The sequence below is a fragment of the Aotus nancymaae genome, unplaced genomic scaffold (genome assembly GCF_030222135.1).
Source record: "Aotus nancymaae isolate 86718 unplaced genomic scaffold, 86718_ANA_hifiasm-v0.15.2.pri h1tg000020l, whole genome shotgun sequence".
Classification (NCBI taxonomy): Eukaryota; Metazoa; Chordata; class Mammalia; order Primates; family Aotidae; genus Aotus; species Aotus nancymaae.
In genome coordinates, this window is record NW_026988432.1 from 50,841,040 (window position 1) to 50,864,541 (window position 23,502).

At 41.5% G+C, this 23,502-nt stretch overlaps 1 long non-coding RNA gene across 2 annotated transcripts in view; it reads left to right on the top strand.

The window, feature by feature from the left end:
- Positions 1-23,502, top strand: part of LOC105712119 (uncharacterized) — a 78,933-nt gene that overhangs the window by 37,884 nt on the left and 17,547 nt on the right. The window contains exon 3 of one of the 2 annotated variants that reach the window (XR_001106252.3): positions 18,292-18,382. The exons of the other annotated variant lie outside the window; for it this stretch is intronic. This is a non-coding gene — a long non-coding RNA (uncharacterized LOC105712119). Of the gene's footprint in view, positions 1-18,291; positions 18,383-23,502 lie in introns of those variants that run through there. 2 annotated transcript variants of the gene reach the window in all.

A 23,502-nucleotide genomic window follows, 5' to 3' on the forward strand; every position in this document is an offset into this window, starting at 1 on the left:
AGACTTGTATTGTGACAAAACATAATTGTCTCTCCTTGAGAATGATCCATGTGCTGAGAAGAAAAATGTGTATTCTACAACCATTGAATGAAATGTTCTTCAAATATCTATTAGGTTCATTTGTCCTATAGTGCAGATTAAGTCCAATGTTTCTATGTTGACTTTGTGTCTGAATGAAGTGTCTAATGCTGCAAGTGGGGTGTTCAAACCTCCAACTATTATTACATTGGAATTTCTCTTCAGCTTTAATAACATGTGCTTGATGTGTCTGGGTGCTCCAGTGTTTGGTGCATGTATATTTATAATTGTTACATCCTCTGGATTGACTCTTTGATCATTATATAATGATCTTGTCTCTTTTGATACTTTTGTTTTGAAATATATTTTGTCTTATATAAATATAGTTATAGGTTTTTTTTTTTTTCCATATGCATGGAATATCTTTTTCCATCCCTCTATTTTCAGTCTATGTTTCTTCATAGGTAAAGTGTGTTTCTTATAGACAGCATTAGATCTTGTTTTTTATTTGTTGTTTTTTTTCTTTCAAGCCATTTAGCCACCCTACATCTTTTGATTAGAAAGTTTAGTCCATTTACATTTCATGTTATTATTGATAGGTAAGGACTTATTCCTGCTATTTTTGTATTTGTCTTCTGGTTGTTCTGTGGGCTTCTCTTCCTTCTTTCCTTCCTTCCTGTCTTCATTTTATTGAAGGTGATTTTCTCTGGTGGTATGCTTTAATTTCTTGCGTTTTATTTTTTGTGTATCTGTTGTAGATTTTTTTATTTGAGCTTACCATGAAGTTTGCAAATACCATCTTATAACCCATTATTTTAAACTGATGACAACTTAACACTGTATAAACAAACAAGCAAGAGAAAACTAATAAAAACTCTACAATTAATCTCCCTGCTTTTTAACTTATTGTCATTTCTATTTATATATTATATTGCCAATGTCTTTAAAGGTTGTTCTAGTTATTATTTTTAATAGGATCATTTTTTAGTCTTTCTATTCAAGATATGAATAATTTACATACCACAATTACAGTGTTATAATGGTCTGTGTTTTTATTTGTATTTACTATTACCAGTGAGTTCTGTACCTTCAGAGAATTTCTTATTTCTCATTAACATTCTTTTCTTTTAGTTTGAAGAACTCTTCTTTAGCATTTCTAGTAGGACATATCTGGTGTTGATGAAATCCCTCAGCTTTTGTTTGTCTGGTCAAGTATTTTGCTTTCACATTTGTGAAGAATACATTCTCTGGATATACTATTCTAGGATAAAAGTTTTTTTTTTCCCCTTCAGCATTTTAAATATATCATGCCTCCCTTTCCTGGCCAGTATGGTTTCCACTGAAAAATATGCTGCTAGATGTAGTGGAGCTCCTTTATATGTTATTTGTTTCTTTTTTCTTGCTGCTTTTAGGGTCCTTTTTATCCTTGACCTTTGGCAGTTTGATTATTAAATGTCTTGAAGTGGTCTTATTTGGGCTAAATCTGCTTGGTGTTCTATAACCTTCTTGTACTTGAATATTGATATCTTTCTCTAGGTTTGGGAAGTTCTCTGTTATTATCCCTTTGAATAAAATTTCTACCCCAGTTTCTCTCTTTACCTCCTCTTTAAAGCCAATAACTCTTAGATTTGCCTTTTTGAGGCTATTTTCTAGATCTTATAGGCGTGCTTTATTCTTTTTAATTCTTTTTTCCTTTGTCTTCTTTGTGTATTTTCAAATCACCTATCTTCATGCTCACTAATTCCTCTTTCTGCTTAATCTATTATGCTGTTAAGACATTACGATGCATTCTTCAATATGTCAATTGCATTTTTAGCTCCAGAATTTCTGTTTGATTCTTTTTAACTGTTTAAATCTCTTTGTTAAATGCATCTGATAGGATTCTGACTTCTTTCTCTATGTTATCTTGAATTTCATTGAACTTCCTTAAAACAGCTATTTTGAATTCTTTGTCTGAAAGGTCACATATGTATCTCTGTCTCTCCAGGATTGATCACTAGTGCTGTATTTAGTTTGTTTGGTAAGGTCGTGTTTTCCTGCATAGTCTTGATGATTGTGGGTGTTTTTGGTGTCTGGGCATTGAAGAAGTGGGTATTTATTGTAGTTTCACAGTCTGGGCTTGTTAGTACCTGTTCTTTTTTGGCAGATATTCAAAGAGACTTGGATGTTGTGATCTAAATTTTTGGTCACTGAAGCTGTATTTGCTTTAGGGGGTGACCCTAGCCCAGTAATGCTGTGACTCTTGCAGATTCATATAGGTACTGCCTTGGTGGTCTTGGGTAAGATCAGGGAGACTCTTGTTCTCTTCCCTTACTTTCCCCCAGAGTCTCTGTCTGTGCTGAGCTGTCAGGAGCTGAGGGTGGGGTGACACAAGAACCCTTGTGGCCATCACCACTGGGACTGCATTGGGTTAGGCCTGAAGCCAGTGCAGCACTGGGTCTCCCCCAAGGCCCACTGCCTGGCTACTGCCAATGTTCATTCAAGGCCTTAGGGCTCTACAATCACCAGGTAGCAAATCCAGGTAGCAAATCTACAATCAGCAGGTAGCAAATCCAGCCAGGCTTGCATCCTTCCCCTCAGGGTAGTGAATTTCCTCAGCCCCAGGTGGGTCTGTAGATGCCATCCAGGAGCCAGGGCCTGGAGTTGGGAACCTCAGGAATCAACCTGGTACTCTATTCCACTACAGCTGAACTGGCATCCAAACTGGATGACTAAGTTATTCCCACTCTTCCATCCCCTTTCCTAAAGTGGAAGAGTCTCTACCCATAACCATCACTGTCCCTGGCCCACAGTAAATACTGCCTGGCTACCACTGATGTCCACTCAAGGCCCATACCTCTTCAGTCAGCTTGTGGTGAATGCTGCCAGTCTTTAAGGGCAGTGGGCTCCCCTCTGGCTCAGGGCAGGTCCAGAAATGCCACCCAGGGACCAAGGCCTGGACTCAGGGATCCCAGGAGCCCACTTGCTGCTCTACCCCTCTGCAGCTGAGCTGAACCCCAAGCTACAAGACAAAGTCTCCTTGACTCTTTCCTTTCCTTTCCTCAAGATGAAGAGTTCTTTCTCTATGGGCACCACAGCTGAGAATGTGCTGGATCAAACCTGAAGCCAATACAGCTCTGAGTCCCACCCAAGGCCCATGGCTACCACTGCTGATTATTCAGGGTCCAAAGGCTTTTTGATGAGCAGGTAGTGAATTCTGCCAGGACTGAGTCCTTTTCTTCAAGGCAGTGGGCTTGCTTCTGGCCCAGGGCATGTTTAGAAATGTCATCTGAGAGCTAGGGCCTGGAATGAAGGCCTCAGGACTCTGCCTGGGGCTCTATTCTTCTGTGCCTGAGCTGGTATACAAGTTGCAAGGCAAAGTCCTCTTCACTCTCTCCTCTACTCAAGCAGAGGGAAGGAGTCTTTCCAGGAGCTGTGAGCTGCGCTGGTTGGGGCTAGGGAAGGGGTGACCCAAGCACTCTTTTGCCTCCCTATGCTGATATTTCACTATAGCACCAGGACTTGCCCTGGAATTTCAGTCTTTGTGGCCTTGACTGCCTTTCAAGTTTATTTTGAACTCCAGAGCGCTTTAGCTCATGGTGGCAGGACTTGCCAGAACTCAGGTTCTGACTGCTGGGGTGAGTGATCCCCCTCTGGTTAGGGCTGGTCTGTATGCTCCCTCCATGAATGCTGGCCTAGCTGTCATGGGGCAGAACTGAGTTTCAATCCAAAGACCCACAATCACTGTGCTCTCCCTCCCTCAAGCACACAGATTCTCTGCACCATGCCACTGCTGCTGGAGTCGGGGGAGGAGTGGTGTAGGCAATTCAAGACTGCCTTACCTATCCTTTTCAGTGCCTCTTTCCTTAGCGTGATATTAAAACCAGGTAATGATCACTCACCTGAAATTTGGTTCTTATAAAGGTGCTTTGATAGTTGTTCAATTTGGTGTTCCTGCAGGGGGGTGATTGCTATCTGGCCATCTTGCTCTGCTTCCCTTCAGTGGGTAAGATTTTTGAAGATGGACTTTTATAAGCACATAAAGATGCATTGAACAAAAACAAAATGCCACCTTTTACTTCAATGTTTTTCTCCCTATTCTTCCCCCTACTCTTTGGCACAGTGAAAAAAAATGGTTAAACAGAATACTCTTTTTTTTAAAGGTAGAAGAAAAATAACCCTGTAAGATTGAAGTTTGCATTGTATTCACATTTTTCTTTTCTTTTCTTTTTTTTTTTTGTTTCATAAGTATCAGGATTTTATTGTTTCATAAGTATTTTTTAAAGTTACACACCATTTCTGTCGTATAAATAAGTCTATGCAGATGGGCATTGAGACTGTCACGCTGTTGCCCAGATGAGTGCATTGGTGCCATCTCTGCTCACTGCAACCTCTGCCTCTTGGGTTCAAGGAATTCTCTGCCTCAGCCTCCTGAGTAGCTGGGATTACAGGCGCCCGCCACCACACCTGGCTAATTTTTGTATTTTTAGTAGAGATGGGGTTTTGTCATGTTGGCCAGTCTGGTTTCAAACTTCTTTTTTTTTTTTTTTTTAAATTGCATTTTAGGTTTTGGGGTACATGTGAAAAACATGTAAGGTTGTTGCATAGGTGCATACGTGGTGGTATGATTTGCTGCCTCCCTCCCCTTCACCTATATCTGGCATTTCTCCCCATGCTATCCCTCCCCAACTCCCCACCCCCCCGCTATCCCCCCTCCCCCCCAACAGACCCCCGTGTATAGTGCTCCCCTCCCTGTGTCCATGTGTTCTCCTTGTTCAACACCCGCCTATGAGTGAGAACATGTGGTGTTTGATTTTGTGTTCTTGTGTCAGTTTGCTGAGAATGATGTTTTCCAGGTTCATCCATGTCCCTACGAAGGATGTGAACTCCTCGTTTTTAATGGCTGCATAATATTCCATGGTGTATATGTGCCACATTTTTCCTGTGCAGTCTATCATCGATGGGCATTTGGGCTGGTTCCAGGTCTTTGCTATTGTAAACTGTGCTGCAATGAACATTCGTGTGCATGTGTCCTTATAGTAGAACGATTTATAATCCTTTGGATATATGCCCAGTAATGGGATTGCTGGGTCAAATGGAATTTCTATTTCTAGGTCCTTGAGGAATCGCCACACTGTTTTCCACAGTGGTTGAACTAATTTACACTCCCACCAACAGTGTAAAAGTGTTCCTATTTCTCCACATCCTCTCCAGCATCTGTTTTCTCCAGATTTTTTAATGATCGCCATTCTAACTGGCATGAGATGGTATCTCAATGTAGTTTTGATTTGCATTTCTCTAATGACCAGTGATGATGAGCATTTTTTCATATGTTTGTTGGCCTCATGTATGTCTTCTTTTGTAAAGTATCTGTTCATATCCTTCGCCCATTTTTGAATGGGCTTGTTTGTTTTTTTCTTGTAAATCTTTTTTAGTTCATTGTAAATTCTGGATATCAGCCCTTTGTCAGACGGGTAGGCTGCAAAAATTTTTTCCCATTCTGTTGGTTGCCGATTCACTCTATTGACTGTTTCTTTTGCTGTGCAAAAGCTGTGGAGTTTGATTAGGTCCCATTTGTCTATTTTGGCTTTTGTTGCCAATGCTTTTGGTGTTTTGGTCATAAAGTCCTTGCCTACGCCTATGTCCTGAATGGTTTTGCCTAGGTTTCCTTCTAGTGTTTTTATGGTGTTACGTCTTATGTTTAAGTCTTTAATCCATCTGGAGTCAATTTTAGTGTAAGGTGTCAGGAAGGGGTCGAGTTTCTGCTTTCTGCATATGGCTAGCCAGTTTTCCCAACACCACTTATTGAACAGGGAATCCTTTCCCCATTGCTTGTTTTTATCAGGTTTGTCAAAGATCGGGTGGTTGTAGATATGTTGTGTCGCCTCCGACGCCTCTGTTCTGTTCCATTGGTCTATATCTCTGTTTTGGTACCAATACCATGCTGTTTTGATTACTGTAGCCTTGTAGTAGAGTTTGATGTCCGGTAGTGTGATGCCTCCCGCTTTGTTCTTTTTGCTTAGAATTGACTTGGCTATGCAGGCTCTCTTTTGGTTCCATATGAAGTTTAAGGTGGTTTTTTCCAGTTCTGTGAGGAAGGTCATTGGTAGCTTGATGGGGATAGCGTTGAATCCGTAAATTACTTTGGGCAGTATGGCCATTTTCACGATATTAATTCTTCTTAACCATGAACATGGAATGTTTCTCCATCTGTTTGTGTCCTCTCTTATTTCGTTGAGCAGTGATTTGTAGTTCTCCTTGAAGAGGTCCTTTACGTTCCTTGTTAGTTGTATTCCTAGGTATTTTATTCTCTTTGTAGCAATTGTGAATGGCAGTTCGTTCTTGATTTGGCTCTCTTTAAGTCTGTTATTGGTGTATAGGAATGCTTGTGATTTTTGCACATTGATTTTGTATCCTGAGAATTTGCTGAAGTTGCTTATCAGTTTCAGGAGCTTTTGGGCTGAGATGAGGGGATCTTCTAGATATACAATCATGTCGTCTGCAAATAGAGACAATTTGACTTCCTCCTTTCCTAATCGAATACCCTTTATTTCTTTTTCTTGCCTGATTGCTCTGGCTAGAACTTCCAGTACTATATTGAATAGGAGTGGTGAGAGAGGGCATCCTTGTCTAGTGCCAGATTTCAAAGGGAATGCTTCCAGTTTTTGCCCATTCAGTATGATATTGGCTGTTGGTTTGTCATAAATAGCTTTTATTATTTTGAGATACGTTCCGTCGATACCTAGTTTATTGAGAGTTTTTAGCATAAAGGGCTGTTGAATTTTGTCAAAGGCCTTCTCTGCATCAATTGAGATAATCATGTGGTTTTTGTTTTTGGTTCTGTTTATGTGGTGAATTACATTTATAGACTTGCATATATTGAACCAGCCTTACATCCCCGGGATGAATCCTACTTGATCATGGTGGATAAGCTTTTTGATGTGCTGTTGTAATCGGCTTGCCAGTATTTTATTGAAGATTTTTGCATCTATGTTCATCATGGATATTGGCCTGAAGTTTTCTTTTCTTGTTGAGTCTCTGCCGGGTTTTGGTATCAGGATGATGTTGGTCTCATAAAATGATTTGGGAAGGATTCCCTCTTTTTGGATTATTTGGAATAGTTTCAGAAGGAATGGTACCAGTTCCTCTTTGTATGTCTGGTAGAATTCGGCTGTGAACCCATCTGGACCTGGGCTTTTTTTGGGTGGTAGGCTCTTAATTGCTGCCTCGACTTCAGACCTTGTTATTGGTCTATTCAGGGTTTCGACTTCTTCCTGGTTTAGGCATCGGAGGAGGCTACTGTCCAGGAATTTATCCATTTATTCCAGGTTTTCTAATTTATGTGCATAGAGTTGTTTGTAATAATCTCTGATGATGGTTTGAATTTCTGTGGCATCTGTGGTGATATCCCCTTTATCATTTTTTATTGCATCTATTTGGTTATTCTCTCTTTTCTTTTTTATTAATCTGGCTAGTGGTCTATTTTGTTGATCTTTTCAAAAAACCAGCTCCTGGATTTATTGATTTTTTGTAGGGTTTTTCGTGTCTCTATCTCCTTCAATTCTGCTTTGATCTTAGTTATTTCTTGTCTTCTGCTAGGTTTTGAGTTTTTTTGATCTTGCTCCTCTAGCTCTTTCAATTTTGATGATAGGGTGTCAATTTTAGTTCTCTCCTTTCTTCTCATGTGGGCACTTATTGCTATGTATTTTCCTCTAGAGACTGCTTTAAATGTGTCCCAGAGATTCTGGTATGTGGTGTCTTCGTTCTCGTTGGTTTCGAAGAACATCTTTATTTCTGCCTTCATTTCAGTGTTTATCCAGTCAACATTCAGGAGAAAGTTGTTCAATTTCCATGAGGCTGTGCGGTTCTGGGTTGGCGTCTGAATTCTGAGTTCTAACTTGATTGCACTGTGGTCTGAGAGACTGTTTGTTACGGTTTCCGTTCTTCTGCATTTGCTGAGGAGTGATTTACTTCCAATTATGTGGTCAATTTTAGAGTAGGTGTGATGTGGTGCTGAGAAGAATGTATATTCTGTGGATTTGGGCTGGAGCGTTCTGTAAATGTCTATTAGGTTTGCTTGTTCCAGGTCTGAGTTCAAGTCCTGGATATCCTTATTAATTTTCTGTCTCGTTGATCTGTCTAATATTGACAATGGTGTGTTGAAGTCTCCCACTATTAATGTGTGGGAGTCTAAGTCTCTTTTCAAGTCTTTAAGAACTTGCCTTATGTATCTGGGTGCTCCTGTATTAGGTGCATATATATTTAGGATCGTTAGCTCTTCTTGTTGCATTGATCCTTTTACCATTATCTAATGTCCTTCTTTGTCTCTTTTGATCTTTGTTGCTTTAAAGTCTATTTTATCAGAGATGAGAATTGCAACTCCTGCTTTTTTTTGCTCTCCCTTTGCTTGGTAAATCTTCCTCCATCCCTTTATTTTGAGCCTTTGTGTATCCTTGCATGTGAGGTGGGTTTCCTGGATACAGCACACTGATGGGTTTTGGCTTTTTATCCAATTTGCCAGTCTGTGTCTTTTGATTGGGGCATTTAGTCCATTTACATTTAGGGTTAATATTGTTATGTGTGAGTTTGCTCCTGTCATTTTGATGCTAGCTGGCTGTTTTTCCCATTGGTTGATGCAGATTCTTCATTGTGTTGCTGCTCTTTACCATTTCGTGCGTTTTTGGAGTGGCTGGTGCTGGTTGTTTTTTTCTATGTGTAGTGTCTCCTTCAGGAGCTCTTGTAAAGCTGGTCTGGTGGTGATGAAATCTGTGAGTACTTGCTTGTTCACAAAGGATTTTATTTTTCCTTCACTTATGAAGCTTAGTTTGGCTGGATATGAAATTCTGGGTTGAAAGTTCTTTTCTTTAAGGATGTTGAATATCGGCCCCCACTCTCTGCTGGCCTGTAGGGTTTCTGCTGAGAGATCTGCTGTGAGTCTGATGGGTTTCCCTTTGTGGGTAACCCGACCTTTCTCTCTGGCTGCGCTTAGTATTTTCTCCTTCATTTCAACCCTGGTGAATCTGATGATTATGTTCCTTGGGGTTGCTCTTCTAGAGGAATATCTTTGTGGTGTTCTCTGTATTTCCTGGACTTGAATATTGGCCTGCCTTGCTAGGTTGGGGAAGTTTTCCTGGATAATATCCTGAAGAGTATTTTCCAACTTGGATGCATTCTCTTCGTCACATTCAGGTACACCTATCAAACGTAGATTAGGTCTTTTCACGTAGTCCCATATTTCTTGTTGACTCTGTTCATTCCTTTTTACCTTGTTTTCTCTAATCTTCCCTTCTCGTTTTATTTCATTGAGTTGATCTTCAACTTCTGATATCCTTTCTTCCGCTTGGTCAATTCTGCTGTTGAAACTTGTGCATGCTTCGTGAAGTTCTCGTGTCGTGTTTTTCAGCTCCATCAATTCACTCATATTCCTCTCTAAGTTGTCCATTCTCGTTAGCATTTCATCAAGTCTTTTTTCAAGGTTCTTAGTTTCTTTGCATTGGGTTAGAACATGTTCTTTTAGCTCACAGAAGTTTCTTATTATCCATTTTCTGAAAGCTGATTCTGTCATTTCATCACACTCATTCTCCGTCCAGTCTTGTTCCCGTGCTGGTGAGGAGTTATGCTGCCTTGTAGTGGGAGAGGTGTTCTGGTTTTGGGTGTTTTCATCCTTTTTGCACTGGTTTCTTCCCATCTTTGTGGATTTATCTGCCTATTGACTTTGTAGTTGCTGTCTTTCTGATTTTGGTAATTTTAAGTCTGCAGCAGCTGAACTCATAAACCCCCTTTTCTTCTCCCCAGGTGTTCTGGCCCAGGGGGTTAGCGCTTTATGTTTTTCAGCTGTGTTGCTACCGTTTTCCCTGCCCACAAGGTGGCAGTCTAGTCACACTCAGCCTGCAGAGGCTTCGCTGAGCTGTTTTGGGCTCTGCCCAGCTTCCGTGTGAGCTTCCCTGCAGTCCTGTGGGTGTAGTTAGAACTGCTTCTGCTATGCTGGCCCGCCCCTGTAGTGACGGAGTCTCTGTGGTGGCGGGTTGTCTTGGTTACGGAAAATTGCCCCGGGAACTGCAGGGTGTTTCCCGATGGAGGACGCCCCTCCCCCACAGAGCTGGACCGTCCCGGGTTCAGCCGTGTTTCCAGAGGGGCCCTCTTTGCCCGGTAATCTCTTGGCTTGCCTCCTTGCCACAGCTCCCCTTGCTGGCCCAGAGGGGACACAGTCTCGTTCACTTTGCTCAAGGAGCTGCTGCTCCCCACCCCCGGTGCAGGCCGAGCGGCTGCTCTGGTCCAACCAGCGGCGCTGGGAACCCGTGGAGCTTCTCCGCCTGTGAATCTCCTGGTCTGTGGGCAGTTAAAATCCGCTGCCCTGTGTGCCGCTGTGTCAGCCGAAGCAGCGGCTCTGAGATTTGTGGCACTCCCTTGCCCAGGGGTCTTCTGGCTTGGCTCCCTGCTTCAGCTCCCTTTGCTGGCTCAGAGGGAACTCTGTCTCTCTCGCTCTGCATAAGAAGCCACTGCCCCCCGCCCCAGGGCGTAGGCTGAGCGGCCACTCCGCTCAAACCAGCGGTGCTGGCGACCCATGGGGCTTCTCCTCCTGTGAATCTCCTGGTCTGTGGGCAGTAAAAATCCGTCTGGAAATGCGGCGTCCACTCACCCTCTGCGCCTTCTCTCGGAGCTGCAATCCCGACTTCCTCCTAAGTGGCCATCTTGGATCCTCCCCCCTCTTTTCTTTTTTGCTGAAATAGATATTGATGTTGCTTATACTTAGTCAAGTTTGGGACTCTAAAAATTTCAGGGGAAAGTTATTTAATTTCATTTATGGGCTGAGGTTTTTATTTTTGAAAGACACCAGGATTGAAGGAGCTTTGAATGCATGCACAAGCAAAAACCAATCATGCTGAACAATTACCTGTAAATAGATTTTACTTGACTCACAGTAGGCTGACAATTGTTTACCAAAGGCTTACCCATTAGGATATTTAGGGGTTGTTGGCAGGACTAACACCAGGCAAAATTGCCAGGTAGGACAAGCTTTCTAGGGACACAGTACTACATAGAGGAAAGCGCAGGGACTTTGGAAAGCAGCTGTTTAGGAAACTGAGTTTAGTTCTGGCCCAGGCACTTGCCAGCTGTATGATCTTGACATACTTTTTATTACCTTCCGTAAAAAGTGCCTTGCTATCCCCTCACTCTGCCTTATTTTTCTTCATAGCACTTATCACCATCTGTTATGCCATACATTCATTTTAAGAATACGTGTTATCTATCCCCTCCACGTAGCTTGAGTTAGCTCCTTGAGAGCATGGACTTCGCCTGTTTTCATTTTTGCACTATCTCCTGAACTAGACGACTGCTGAGCATATCTAGCACATGTTCAGTAAATATTTGTTGAGTGAATGAATGCCAATTGGGAATAATACCTGCCTTGCTGGAGTTGTAGGTTAAATACAGCATACATGTGAAACAACTAGCCAAGTGGACAGTGCACAGAAAGGGCTCATTAAATATTTGTTCCTTTTACCACTTCTCCCAAGTCTCACCCCGTCTCCGTATTCCCCTTGTTTTGAAAATCTCTAACTTTTAGGCATTCAGTATTTGGGTGGCCCTTTCAAAACCTTTTCTCATAAAGTACAACTGTCTCTTGGTATCTGTGAAGGACTGGTTCCAGGACACCCCATGTACTCAAATCCATGGATACTTAAATCCCTTATATAAAATGGCGTAGTGTTTGCCTATAACCTGTCCTCTAGTATACTATAAATCACCTCTAGATTACTTATAAAACCTAATACAATGCCTATACATCACTTCATTTGCATGGATTAAATGTGGTCTGTGGTGCAGGCAAATTCAAGTTTTGCTTTTTCAAATTTTGCTCTATTTCCCCCCCTGAATATTTTTGACCTGAGGTTGGTTGACTCTGCAAATGCAGAACCCGTGAACACAGACGGCCAATTGTATTTGATAGAAGTCCTAAACTCCTAGGGTGAATTTAATCAAGAGATGACTGCTCCTAGAAACATGCACTTTTAAACCTTATTTTTAATTGTGGAATAAAAGGAACTGATCCCCATTAAAAGAATTTAAGATTATTAGCTTAGCAGATGCAAAAGAAGCAGAGGCAGGATGGAAACGCTATGTGCCCCTGAAATCATACTATATTGCTGGTTTTCTACGCTGCCTGTGAGGATGGCTGGTCTGGCGCAAGTCTCAGAATCCTCGGCTGGTCTCAGCATCCCTGATGAGATCAGATGAAGGTGCCTGCTGCTGAGGTGGATTAAGAGCCCCTGGAAGAAGCACTTGACTGTGAACCAGGAGATGAGTTCTAATCTGAAGTCTTCCACTAATTAGCCTTGAAATATACAAGTAATGTATTTCATTTGACAAAACATGTGTCTAGAAGTAAAGTAACAGTGATAATCTTCAAGGCCTTCAGCTAAGACATGACAGCACAATACTGTGCTTTATCTATTTCCATTGGATTTCATGGTTTTACTATGACTTGACCCAAACTAAATTGTGGACTGCCGCTGGTAAATAGAATGATGTTTTTGTGTCATTTTTTCAGAAACGAGGTCTCACTGTGTCACTCAAGCTGGAGTGTATTGGCATGATTATAGCTCGCTTCAGCCTCCAGCTCCAGGGTTCAAGTGATCCTCCTACCTCAGCCTCCTGAGTAGCTAGGACTACAGGTGTGTCCACCATGCCTGGCTAATTTTTAAATTTTTTGTAGAGACAACGTCTTGTTACATTGTCCAGGCTAGTCTTGAACTCCTGGCCTCAAGGGATCCTCCCACTTCCGTTTCCCAAAGTGTTGAGATTACAGGTGTGAGCCACTATACCCAGCACATACTTTTTAAAATAACTTTTCTTGGTGTGATGATGATGATAATAATAAAAATAATAATATAAGTTTAATAGGGGAAATTTCAAAATAAAGAAAGGCATAAAGGAAATAAAAATTACTTGTAATCTTACTATCAAATATACTCATTGTAAACATCTTGGTATATTTCATTCTACTCTTTGTTTCTTCTATCTGTGGTCTATCTCTGTTTCTAACCTATATTTGTATATATCATCCTGTATAAAAAATAATGTGTTCCTTTTTCAATTAACATATTGTAAATATTTTCAATATAGTAACTGTTCTTCAAATCATGATTTTATGGAGTGTGGATATATGTTTATACCATAGTTTATAGAACCATCTACATTGCCATATAGTCAGCTTGCTTCATGTTTTCGTAGTTAGAAATCATGTCAATATGGAATTCTTGATTTAATCACCCAGCATGTTCCCCTTTTAGGCCTCCCCATCTCAGCAAATGACATCACCATTTATTCCATCACTCAAATCAGAAATGCAGAAGTCATCCTTTCCCTTATTTAAAATCCACTTCCTGTCCATCTCCTGATACTGCTAGTTCTATTTCCAAAATGGATCTTCCGCCTGCCCCTCCTCCTCATCTCCACTGTCCTGCCCTGGGCTTGCACTTGCTCTACTGCTGCGATTGCCAGACAGCTACCTCTGCAGCTCTCCATGTCTCCTTATGTCCATTTTCCACATGATCTTTTAAACCCATATGCTGCATCACGTCATTCCGTGCTTTGAATCCTTCAGTGGCTTCTTAATCGCACTTGCATAAAATTCAAAGTCCTCTAAGCCCTCCAGGCCCTACATGACCTGGCTCCTGGCCTCGTTTCCAATCTGATGATAAGTCACTTTGTTACTTGCTTACTGTTTCCTGGTCATGTCAGTCTTTGGCCATTTCCCAGAGGATGCCATGGGCTTCACTTCATTCTTCAAGGACATTGCACCTGCTGCTCCTCTCTCTTTCAGGCTTCCCCCTTGCTCTTCCTTTGACTGGATCCTTCTTATCCATCATGTCTTGGCTTTAATGCTTTTCCTTCAGCTGGGCTCCCCAGACACATGTTGTCTACAAGCGCTGCCCTTTATTTCAACACAATGCTTATTTTCTTCATAGACCCATGTTGGCAACTGGTGTTTATTTATTTATTTTTTAACCATCTGTAGAAGTTGTACAAGGACAGAGACTCTATCTGTTTTGTACACTTGTTTTTATTTTTGAGATGGAGTCTCACTGTGTTGCCAGGCTGAAGTTCAGTGGTGTGATCTTAGCTCACTGGAACCTCCGTCTCCCAGATTCAAGTGATTCTCCTGCCTCAGTCTCCCATGTAGCTGGGACTACAGGTGTGTGCCACCATGCCCAGATAATTTTTGTATTTTTAGTAGAGATAGGGTTTCACCATGTTGGCCAGGATGGTCTCGATCTCTTGACCTTGTGATCTGCCTGCCTCAGCCTCCCAAAGTGCTGGAATCACAGGCGTGAGCCACCACACCCAGCCTGTTTTGTACACTTTTATAGCCCCAGCATACAACAAAATACCTGAGAAGTGGCAAGCTCTCAATGAAATACTCACAGATGTATAAACCTCATTAATAAGCTCTAAACTGGAAATTAAAGCATGATTTTTTTGGCCAAAATAATAGAACATTAGAGACTGACACACGTAGTATTAGAAGCGGGGCAGAAAAATGCACATTTTATCTTATTTTATTTTTTTCAACTTTTATTTTGGTTTCAGGAGGTGTATGTGCAGGTTTGTGACATGGGTAAATTGCATGTTGTTGAGGTTTGGGATATGAATGATCCTGTCCCCCAGGTAGCTAGTTTTTCAACCCTCACTCTCCTTCCATCTTCCCTCCACAAGTAATCTCCCATGTCTATTGTTTCCATGTTTATATCCGAGTGTACTCAGTGTTTAGCTCCCATTTGTAAGTGAGAATATGCAGTATTTGGTTTTCTGTTCCTGTGTTAATTTTCTTAGAATCATAGCCTCCATCTTGCTGCAAAGAACATGTTTTCTTTCTTTTTTTATGGCTGCATAGTATTTCGTGGTATATGTGTACCACATTTTCTTTATCCAGTCCACCACTGATGGGCATCTAGGTTGTTTCCATGTCTTTGCTTATTTATTATAGAGCAGCTGCAAATTTCCAAAGCTTGGGTTCTGCTACTCCCAGCAAACCTCTAGGCTACAGTTAATCCATTGGTCTGTTCACTTGAAACTAAAACTACAGATACCACCTCTACATCCCTAATCCTACCCTCCATCCTTCTGGTGGAGGAGGGGGAGATAGTCAAATAAGATCTATTGGATAAAAATGAAAACTTGTGAGATGTACTAACTATACTTGACTTCCCTTCCTGCTTGGGAGTTCATTCAGAACAGTTATATGTAGTTATAGGTGTGGGAGTTCACTGGCTGAGACCCAGACTGGGGAGGTGAAATTTTTACTAACAAGGTTTTATTAAATCCATGAGATAATTGCAAGACCCAGGATGTTTTGAACCTAATGGGACATCAGTGCAGTTGAACTCCCAAACAGCTGTCATTCATTTTAGGGTAAAACTTGTGAATTAATCCCTTGATGTCTTTTTTTTCACTTATTTTCCTTTTGGTCTGTAGGAAGTGTGCCTCAGCTAAAGGTTACACTTTTAAAACTGTTCGGGAGGCAAACCCTTTCAAAGCTTTGTGTGGAAAATATTCTTTTAATTCAAATTTGGTGAGAAGTTGCCAGGGTAGCAAATTAAAGATTTATTGTCTGGGAATTTTTGGATTGCAACCTAACATAGGTCTGGTTGCTTTATTCTAAAATGTTTGGAGGTTTTCCAGCCACTGAGCTTTCTACTTGGGCCAGGTATTGGAAGCATAGCCAATGCATTGATTAATCAAAGCAATACATGTTGTGAATTCTGTTTCTGTGACAGATATTTATAAAAGATGTTGATGTAGCTATTTAATTATTTTTCTTGCCAGATTATTGCATGTTGGCAATATTTTTGAACTACGATAACCACGAAAATGTACCCTCTCGTTAGGCAGATAAAGCTTGGAGGATTAATACAGTTTTGTAAGAGTGTTAACTCATCAAGCAATGGCCTGTCCAGGATCACAAACAAAAACAAAGATGTGGTTCCAGGTGACTGTGCCTTGTAGCCACTCAACCCAGATCAAGTGAAATAAAGTGAAAAGGTGTTTTAAACTTCAGAAACTGCAGGACAAATGGAATGTTACTGATGCGAACTCCCACAAGGTACCAAAATAGATGCACTTTTACTCTGTTTTGAAATTAATTCCAAGTCCAGGGAGCAGAATACATAATGTCTGTAATAATTTCAGAGTGAATCCCAGGGAAATTAAACATTAAATCTGGCTGAGATTTCACATTATAGGAATTATCGAATGTGTGCCATTAGCAAACATCATTCAGCAACTTACTGTATCCGAAGCTGCGAGGTTTAAACAAATACTCCAGTGTAACATTTCACTTATTAGGAGGCGTGACCAAACAATCAAATTACCAAGAATAAAGTGGGAGTTCTAGACAGCCTGGTGTTGTAAATAAAACTAGTCTTAGCTCTGCACCAGGCATTGCTCTCTTTGGGTACCTTTGAATCCAGAAGCCAAGGGAAGGTGTATAAAGTAAGTTTATTTCAGTGGAGAAAAAGATTGTTCTTTTTAAACCGTATATTCCCCCTTTCCTCCCATTGCCACTACTGCTGGCTTTCTCTCAGGTGTTCTCCTCTCTCTCTCTGTTTCTCTTTACAAATCGCTTATCTTTCCCCCAAATCTTACTACAGAACAGGAAAGACTGGTATCTTGCTTGTTGAGGTGAATATTTACTTGTAAATTGCCTTTCTGAAGTTAGATGACTGATAGCTTGAACTTTTTTGCTTATGCTGAGTGAACTAATCTTGTTCAGCTCCCCTCATTTTAACACGTGTCTCCATACACTGGTCAAGGACCTGTCTTGTACATATGGTCCCCTATGTGTGGCATCTCTGGCAAAATTCCCAGGTTGAGCCATCCCTAGAGGCCACCTGCAATCCATGGGATTTTGTTTCCACACTGAGCTTTTACGCATTCTGAAGAAAGAGTCCAGACGTTCATTGGTGGTAAATGAGTAGCTTCCAGCTGCCATGGCATTTCTAAGGGTCAATAATCACTCTGACCTTCAATAGAACTTCTTGCGTGGCTCCCAGGAGCTATGTGGCTAGTATAAGACTTAGAATAATTTTTAAAAAGTCCAGATCCTGGCAGCATCTGGTCACATCAGACATGCCCTGTTTATGTGGAGCCAGTTGCTCAGGTGGTGAGCACACGGAGGGGTGCAAGGGTTAGCCAGAGTCGCCAGCACCCCTCCCTGTGACAGCTGCTGGGAGAAGAGTGCTGTCGATCTCACGGGGGACCAGGGCACTAAATATGGATGTGGATGGACCCCAGGAGTTGGTTACCGCTCCTGAAAAAGAACACAAAACCGGCCAAAGCTTACGGCTGGGTAATACATAGATAAATAAATATGTCAAGTGTCTCTGAATGAACCAAAAATCAGTCCATATTGTCAGACGAAAACTTTTTTGTTGTGTTTTTAATAAATGGCCTTTCTAGTGACAGGCAATTGGAGCTGTTGCCGAAGTCTGGGCTGAGTGGTTGACGTGCACGAGAAGGCCAGCGGTTGTTTGCCAGCTCTTCCCTCTAGGGCTGTAGTTCTCTTTGTACAGTGTATGAAGGGATCCTTTCCCTTTTTAAAGCCCCTGAGTCTTTAATGCACACAGGTATATTGTAACTTGCAGTCTGACAGCAAAATAAAAGTCACGATGTACGGCGCACCACTTCAGTATATTTTTTCCATGTATGACAATGTGGAGATGGAAACCCTTTTAAACTAAACAGAGAGCACCCAGGAGCTAAATCCAAAGCACATAAAACAAAAATCCCAATTTAACAAGTGGAAGGAAATATCACATTCTAGCTACACTATACATAATATTAAGAATTTTATTTTCTGCTTTTTCAAGAAAACCTCCCCGCACTTGAACCCCCTGTGACTTGCAGAACCAACAAAAAGGCCTTTGCCCCCAATTGAAATCCCCCTTTCCCTGATGCAAACTGAGCTGCGCACCTGGGGTGACAACCTGCCATCCCCGCCCGCTCAGTAATCATCAGCCAGTCTTTCCCTTTCCCGGGGACTGGAATGTTTTCTCAGCTGTTGTCATTCCTCTCTGGGTTCTAACAAGAGGAGGGCGTGTGCAATGCTGGGAAAGGGCTTTGGGAAAATAAACTATCTCAGTCGCCTGAAGGAGTAAGTTAGTTGGAAATAATGACACCACTTGGAGATAAAATTCAACAGCATCTTTTCCTTTTCATTGAACACATCGCTGGGTTAGTTTCTGACTTCAGTGCATTACAGATTAATCTTTTCCCCCTGTTGTATTTCAGCTTTAAGGAAGTGTCCACATCTGGACATGCTAACTGCTTTGCTGACAGTCCTCCAGGGCAGAACTCTCGAGTCGCAGAGCAGCCTAATCAGCAGAAGGGGTGAGTGGCTGAAACTTCCAGGATGCTTTCTAAGAGCATTTAGCCAGATGGAAAGAATCATTGTTTGCTTAAATGCAAATATCCCTTATATATCACTGGCACTTTTCCTATGAGATTTTCCTATGAGAGTGGCTTGCTCAGGAACTCTATTCATGACCTTTCTTTGGGGATTTAAAGAGTTCGAACGGCCAGCGTTCAAAGTGTCTGCCTCTCAGTACACTATAATGACTCTTACTTCAGCTAGCTCTCTATTCAGGTCCAGTTAATATTCATCCAATTTTTCCATAATAAAGATCAAGAGCTAAAGCTCTTCAGGGTGTGTTCACCTTATATCCAGATCAGAATTTTCCCTTTAAGGGCAAGTGAAGGCAAAGGCTGTGTTTGGACCCAAAGCAAAATGTATGCTTCGGCCATTCATCCTCCTACTGTTTATAGCCTGGCCTCCTCCAAGTCCTTAGAGCCACAATTAACTTGGCCCCTTGCCATTTGTCTTAGTCCATTTGTGTTGCATAAGAAAATACCTAATGCTGGATAATTTATAAAGGAGAGAGGTTTATTTGGCTCACAGTTCTACAGGCTGTACAAGAGGCATGGCACCAGTATCAGCTTCTGGTAAGGGCCTCAGGCTGCTTCCACTCAAGGGGGAAGGTGAAGGGTAGTTTGTCGGGAGATCACATGACAAAAGAGGAGGCAAGAGAGAGGAGGGAGATGCCAGGTTGCTAGGCTGTTTTGAACAACCAGCCCTTGTGTGAACTAATAGAGTGAGAACTCACTCTTTTTTTTTTTTTTTTTTTTTGAGACGGAGTTTCGCTCTTGTTACCCAGGCTGGAGTGCAATGGCGCGATCTCGGCTCACTGCAACCTCCGCCTCCTGGGTTCAGGCAATTCTCCTGCCTCAGCCTCCTGAGTAGCTGGGATTACAGGCACGTGCCACCGTGCCCAGCTAATTTTTTGTATTAGTAGAGACGGGGTTTCACCACGTTGACCAGGATGGTCTCGATCTCTTGACCTCGTGATCCACCCACCTCGGCCTCCCAAAGTGCTGGGATTACAGGCTTGAGCCACTGCACCTGGCCGAGAACTCACTCATTACTGCAAGTATGGCACCAAGCCATTCATGAGGGATCTGCCCCCATGATCCAGACACTTCCCAGTAGGCCCCACCTCCAACACTGGAGATCGAATTTCAACAGGAGGTTTGGAGGGTCAAACATCCAAGCCATAGCAACATTTATATATCTAATTGGGCCAGGTGACATCAGGGCTTAAGCAGCTCTTTCGTGGAAGTAAGTAAAAGCAAGTACCTTTTCTTTATAGTTATCCTGCACTGATAACGAATCATCCTTTTTAATTGTAGAGGATTCCCAACTTCAGCTATAACGCAATGCAAACAGCATAACTTGAGCTACAGAAGCTATCAGGTGTTCTGAAGAGCAGCCAGGAGACCCTGCTTAGAGTACCTTTGGACATTTGACCATTTTTTGAATCATTATCTAGACTACCAGTTTGCAAATGCATCTGGTTCCCAAGATATTTTGTCGGTGGAGGAATGGGAGATATAAATACCCCAGAGTTCACCTACTCCTTGGCCCCAGTTGACTGCAACAAAAATTAAATATCTTGGAAGTTAATGAGGAAAACAGGAATGATTTACATTAGACACTTGTAGTATGGATGGTTTATCAAAATAATACTTGTGTACCTTGTTTGATAATGTGGAGTTTTCACTAGGAGACTGCTATCTAGCTTCCCTTTCATCCATGAGCGGCCATGTGATTGGTTCTTGCCAATAAAACATAAGTAAAGGGGATTTGTTGTCACATTCAGCTGAGGCTTTTAATTAGGTGGGGTCTCTCTTTTTCCTTTCCCCTGGATGGAAGTAGAGTCCTCTAAGGCCCTAGGGGATGGTGGCAACACAAGATGGAAGAAGCCTGGATCCCTGAATCACCATGTGCAGGAAATCACCCAAATGACCAGGAAAACTCTCATGGAATTGATAGATGAATGAGAAATAAATTCTGTTGTGTCAAGCCACTAAAATTTGGGGGTTTATTTGTTGTGATAGTTAGCATGAGCCTAATACACTAATAAGATGGTGTCTGATTTTTATATCTAATGAATTAATAATTCACTTAGGAAAAAAGCACAGATATTTTGTTACTATGAACGTTCATAGCACAAGATGGCAGAGAGCTCCCTAGAAGGCCGTTGAGACCACCAGAACTTAATCAAGAATGAAAGGTCAATCATGTTTATTTCCATACTGATCTTACATGATCTTTCCATAAAAATGGATGTCTTCTTTATGATATAAATGTGTATTTTAAAGTCGGAGACATCCATGCATTTTCTCTGGTGCCTGTGTTGTTATAGAGGTAGATATTGTGAGTCCTGGTGTTTAATGTTCACATGAACTAAGTACAGTGGTCCCTCCTTATCCTTGGATATGCTCCGAGACCCCCAGTAGACACCCGAAACCACAGACAGTACCAAACCTTATATACGCTACGCTTTTTCCAATACATACATACCTACGATAAAGTTTAACTTATAAATTAGGCATGCTAAGAGAGTAACAACAACAATAATAAAATAGAACAATTATGAGAGTATACCACGATACATGTTAGGTGAATGTGGCCTTTCTCAAACTATCATATTGTGCTACACTTACCATTCTTCTTGTGCTGACATGAAATGATAAAATGACTGTGTGATGAGAGGAAGTGAATAATGTAGGCAGTGTGATGCCATGTCAGGCTACTGTTGGCCTTGAAGACAAGCACTGCAATACTACTGCAGTTCATCTGATAACTGAGATGGTTACTAAGGGAGTAAGGGGCGGGTATACAGCTGGGAGACTCTGGATTAAGGGATGATGCATGTCCAGGCATGTAAATTATTTCTTTATGGAATTTTCTATTTACTCTTTTCAGACTTGGTTGACTGCAGGTGACAGAAACTGTGGAGAGTGAAACCGTAGATATTGGTGGACTGTTGTATAGTGTGAGTTAACTTTCTGAATTAAGGTGTTTGCTTTTGTCTTGTGAAGGAATGCTACAAATTCCAGTTAGTCTGAATCTTTTTTTTTTTTTTTTGAGACGGAGTTTCACTCTCGTTACCCAGGCTGGAGTGCAATGGCACGATCTCGGCTCACCGCAACCTCCGCCTCCTGGGTTCAGGCGATTCTCCTACCTCAGCTTCCTGAGTAGCTGGGATTACAGGCACGCGCCACCATGCCCAGCTAATTTTTTTGTATTAGTAGAGACGGGGTTTCACAATGTTGACCAGGATGGTCTCGATCTCTTGACCTCGTGATCCACCCGCCTCGGCCTCCCAAAGTGCTGGGATTACAGGCTTGAGCCACCGCGCCCGGCCAGTCTGAATCTTTTATTCCTTTCCAGGTTTAGCCAGCACCTCTGGAAGTACTACTTAGGGGCCTTATACGAATTTGCTTTCGTAAGAAAAATCCCAACCTAGATATAAGACAATAAAAATAATAGTTAAAATAAGTCACATGGTTTATTAATGGAAATCCATGCATAGTCACTGATGTAGTTTCAACAATAACTCTAATCTTCAGAAGCACAGATGTTAAACTGCTCTGCCTCTCCAGATGTGCTCACGCCGGGTCTGTCCTAATAGAGCAATATGTAGTCTAAAACACGCTGCCCTCTCAGAGAACAGAGAGGTACTTAGTCCAGTTGTCCAACGTCTTTGTTTTTCCTCCAATAAGATCAAAACAGAGCTCTTAATATGTGTTTGGTTTAAATTTAATGACATAAGTATTTGCTCCCATCGGCACTTCCTCTCACCTGTGGAGATAAACTGTGTTATTTTACTACAAAACCCATATGGTTTCCATCTCTGTCTCGCCTGCCTTGGTGCAGTATCTGTTCACTGTGGAGTGGTCAGCAAGTCCGGCAAACACTTCATACAGTGTTGGTAATGCACTGAATTTTATATTTGCTCTTTTCTGTTCAGCTTATGTTAGGCCCATCTTAAAATAAACACAAATTCATTGAAAAGTATTTTCTGTCAGACTTAGCCTTAATAAATACCATCAAACTAGCTGAGACAGGAAAGTGCCATGAAATTCTGTAATTGCTTGGCATATTGGTTTTTTCTTCACTTTTATGCCATTTCTCCGAATAAACTCTAATTTGAAAAATGCATTTTTTTTTTTCAAGGAAACCATTCTGAGTTTTATACAAAACATATTGAGAGCTCTCCTTTTTTTCTTTTTGGTCTAAGAGGGATAATAATTCTTGTGGTATTTTTATGATATAAAGGGCTCAGATTCTCTTTTAAGAAAGAAAAGGAAGCAGACTCAAGATTCACTCATTTATCTAATTCAATTAATAAATGCTTTTAGGGTACACTGAACATGTCAAACATAACATGAAGAGACACTGTACCTCTAGGAGTAGTTAAGACGGATATGGTACATGATGTTGTAGGACTTAGCGGGCAGTAAGAACAAGTAATTTAAAATCTGACGATTGTTACAAAAGGGGAAGTACAGGGATCTGGGGCTCCGAGGGTGTCAGCTGCTCCATTTTGAGGTGTCCTCCTCAGATAAAGATAACCCAAGAGTTCTATGAAATTAACATGCCAACAGAGCATGTTTATGGTGCACTGAGTTACAAATCAAGTGCGATATGTAGATTGAGCTGGCTTCCAAACGTTACAGAATCTCAGATTGGGATAAAGATAATCTTTCCGACTCAGTGGATTAAGGTGAAATATGCAACAAAAGTGGCACAAACAGCAGCAACAAACAACGATGTCTCCTGAGAAAAAGCTTGCTGGGTTTACTGCGTGCTGCTCTTTACCAGATATCCTTTCTTTTCTTCCTTCCCCCGCTTCCTTCTCCCCTCTCTTTTTCTTCTTGTATAAAGCAATGGTACTTAGAAATGAAATCCTAAATTAATGATGCTCCCACCAGTTAAAACAAAAACCAACACAAAGTGAGGGGGAAAATAACTTGCCTTGCTTTCAGTGATCATTCCGCACTGGACAACACAGATGGTGATTATTTGAGTGTGAAAATTGGGTTGTAAAATGAATATCTTCAAAAATGTCAAGAGTAAATGCCCTTTTGCAGGCAAAC